The sequence below is a fragment of the Primulina eburnea genome, chromosome 4, assembly GCF_022965805.1.
Source record: "Primulina eburnea isolate SZY01 chromosome 4, ASM2296580v1, whole genome shotgun sequence".
In the NCBI taxonomy this organism is placed as follows: domain Eukaryota; kingdom Viridiplantae; phylum Streptophyta; class Magnoliopsida; order Lamiales; family Gesneriaceae; genus Primulina; species Primulina eburnea.
This window is the reverse complement of record NC_133104.1, coordinates 15,233,395-15,236,963: the sequence shown is the minus strand read 5'-3', so window position 1 is coordinate 15,236,963 and position 3,569 is coordinate 15,233,395. Positions and strand designations below refer to the sequence as shown.

At 38.7% G+C, this 3,569-nt stretch overlaps 1 long non-coding RNA gene across 1 annotated transcript; it reads left to right on the top strand.

Moving 5' to 3' along the window:
- Positions 1–382: 382 nt before the first annotated feature.
- On the top strand, positions 383–1,379 carry LOC140830369 (uncharacterized). The gene is made up of 3 exons (XR_012117606.1): positions 383–518; positions 659–698; positions 1,263–1,379. It is a non-coding gene; the product is annotated as an uncharacterized lncRNA (long non-coding RNA).
- Positions 1,380–3,569: the final 2,190 nt, after the last annotated feature.

Genomic DNA, 3,569 nt, shown 5'->3' with positions numbered 1-3,569 from the left:
TATATTGTTCTTGAGGTGTTAGTTGTTGTTGGTTGTTCGTTTCAGAGTTCCGGATCGATTTAAGTTGCATTGGAGGTGATCTTGGCCGTGACCTTAGTGCACCCGCGGTAGTGCAAGGAGTGCACCCGCGGTCGACTGTTCCAGTTTTTGTGTTGGAGGGCCGTAGCATCACCGCACCCGCGGTGATGCAGGGACCGCACCCGCGGTGTGTAGCGCACCCGCGGTGCTTGCAGTGCCGCACCCGCGGTGTCTGTGGTTCAGGAATTTTGTGGACTGCCGAAAGCTCAGCGCACCCGCGGCCTTTGTGTTGGCGCACCCGCGGTGATGAACAGTAGAGGTATGGTCGAGATTTATAGTACCTTTTTGATGGATTTGACTTCATTCTTTCCTCTTTTCATTTCGAAATCCTCTCATTTCTTAGGGTTTTCTTCATTTCTTTCACTTCCTATCTTCGATTCAAGCGTTTATTTGGCGATTCGACTTGAGATCAACGTTCTCCGTGGTGCTAGGAAGCTTAGGTAAGTTTTTGGTGCGATTCTTTTAAGGTTTCGAGTTGAGAGTTGTGTTGGGTTTGTTATTCTTGTGGATTTTTGGATTATTAGCTTGGTTACTTGGATTTGGAGTTGATATTGGTGTTATATTTGGATTATTGTTGTAGGTGGTGATCAAGAACTAAGTTTGTGGTGTTCTTGTGGGTTGTAAGTGGAATTCCTTCCTTTTTGCTCACATGATGTTATATGTATTGTGTTTAAAAGGTTTTATGTGATATTCCCTTCCATTTGAACCATTGTATGTATTGATTCAATTGTTATATTTATTGGGGCATTTGTTGTCTCATATATATATATATATTGAAAAAGGGAATACAAGAGAAATATAGAGTTTCAAAGTTCATGTTTAAATGTCAGAGAATTCAAATGTTTCCGGATTGATAAATACATAGTCAGAGATTGCATGCAATATTAGTTGATCAACGCCCATAGGCTTTTATCCCTCAGAGTTATCGGTATTTATACCGATTTGGGATACGAGCAACCCACAGACAGAGATACTATTGATATCAATCCCCATAGTAACGATAAATACCATCTCATTGCTATTGCTATTGCTATTGATATGATATTCATGTTCAGAGTTTACAGTCCAGAGTTGATGGTATTTATGATTTCAAAGCTATGTTTTACAGATTTTATTGTTCGTTGCTATGTAAGAGTTCCACTTGCTGAGATTTATTCTCATTTCAGTTATTTCATGTGATGCAGATCAGAGTGGTGGCCCGGGACGTTGACTGCGAGACAGGGGTCATATGCATACACCGATGGAAGGATGATTTTGATGGCATGATCATAGGAATGATGTTTTGTTTTTGTTATGTCATTTAAATGATCATGTATTTATTTTGGATGTAAATGTTTAAAGAAGTGTATTTTGAAACTCCTTCCATATTTAAAGTAAAATTTTTAATTTCCGCTGCGTATTTTTAATGTTACGGGGTAGAGGTGTCACACTTTAGTTTGGGGTTGCCTAGGCCTAAGAAGAGGAGGGATTCTATTTTTGTTATTGTGGATAAATTTTCTAAGATGGCACATTTTATAGCTTGTCATAAAAGCGATGATGCTTCAAACATTGCGGATTTGTTCTTTAGAGAAGTCGTTAGGTTGCATGGCATGCCTAGGACTATTGATTCTGGTCGCGATGTTAAATTCTTGAGTTACTTTTGGAAGACTTTATGGGCTAAACTTGGCACAAAATTGTTGTTTTCTACTAGTTGTCATCCTCAAACTGATGGACAAACTGAAGTTGTCCATAGAACTTTGAGAACACTTTTGCGTGCTATTCTTAAAAGGAACTTGGATTGACATTTCTATGGACTTTAGTTTGGGGTTGCCTAGGCCTAAGAAGAGGAGGGATTCTATTTTAGTTGTTGTGGATAGATTCTCTAAGATGGCACTTTTTATAGCTTGTCATAAAACCGATGATGCTTCAAACATTGCGGATTTGTTCTTTAGAGAAGTCGCTAGGTTGCATGGCATGCCTAGGACTATTGTTTCTCGTCGCAATGTTAGATTTTTGAGTTACTTTTGGAATAATTTATGGGCTAAACTTGGCACAAAATTGTTGTTTTCTACTACTTGTCATCCTCAAACGGATGGACAAACTGAAGTTGTCAATGGAACTTTGGGAACACCTTTGCGTGCTATTCTTAAAAAGAACTTGGATTGACAATTCTATGGACTTTATTTTGGGGTTGCCTAGGACTAAGAAGGGGAGGGATTCTATTTTTGTTGTTGTGGATAGATTCTCTAAGATGGCACATTTTATAGCTTGTCATAAAACCGATGATGCTTCAAACATTGGGGATTTGTACTTTATAGAAGTCGCTAGGTTGCTTGGCATGCCTAGGACTATTGTTTTTGGTCGCGATGTTAAATTCTTGAGTTACTTTTGGAAGACTTTATGGGCTGAACTTGGCACAAAATTGTTGTTTTCTACAACTTGTCATCCTCAAACTGATGGGCAAACTGAAGTTGTCAATAGAACTTTGGGAACACCTTTGCGTGATATTCTTAAAAAGAACTTGGATTGACATTTCTATGGACTTTATTTTGGGGTTGCCTAGGACAAAGAAGGGGAGGGATTCTATTTTTGTTGTTGTGGATAGATTCTCTAAGATGGCACATTTTATAGCTTGTCATAAAACCGATGTTTCTTCAAACATTGCGGATTTTTCTTTAGAGAAGTCGCTAGGTTGCTTGGCATGCCTAGGACTATTGATTCTGGTCGCGATGTTAAATTCTTGAGTTACTTTTGGAAGACTTTATGGGCTGAACTTGGCACAAAATTGTTGTTTTCTACTACTTGTCATCCTCAAACTGATGGACAAACTGAAGTTGTCAATAGAACTTTGGGAACACCATTGCGTGCTATTCTTAAAAAGAACTTGGATTGACATTTCTATGGACTTTATTTTGGGGTTGCCTAGGACTTAGAAGGGGAGGGATTCTATTTTTGTTGTTGTGGATAGATTCTCTAAAATGGCACATTTTATAGCTTGTCATAAAACCGATGTTGCTTCAAACATTGCGGATTTTTTCTTTAGAGAAGTCGCTAGGTTGTTTGGCATGCCTAGGACTATTGTTTATGCTCGCGATGTTAAATTCTTGAGTTACTTTTGGAAGACTTTATGGGGTGAACCTGGCACAAAATTGTTGTTTTCTACTACTTGTCATCCTCAAACTGATGGACAAACTGAAGTTGTCAATAGAACTTTGGGAACACCTTTGCGTGCTATTCTTAAAAAGAACTTGGATTGACAATTCTATGGACTTTATTTTGGGGTTGCCTAGGACTAAGAAGGGGATGTATTCTATTTTTGTTGTTGTGGATAGATTCTCTAAGATGACACATTTTATAGCTTGTCATAAAACCGATGATGCTTCAAACATTGCGGATTTGTTCTTTAGAGAAGTCGCTAGGTTGCTTGGCATGCCTAGGACTATTGTTTCTGGTCGCGATGTTAAATTCTTGAGTTACTTTTGGAAGACTTTATGGGCTGAACTTGGCACAAA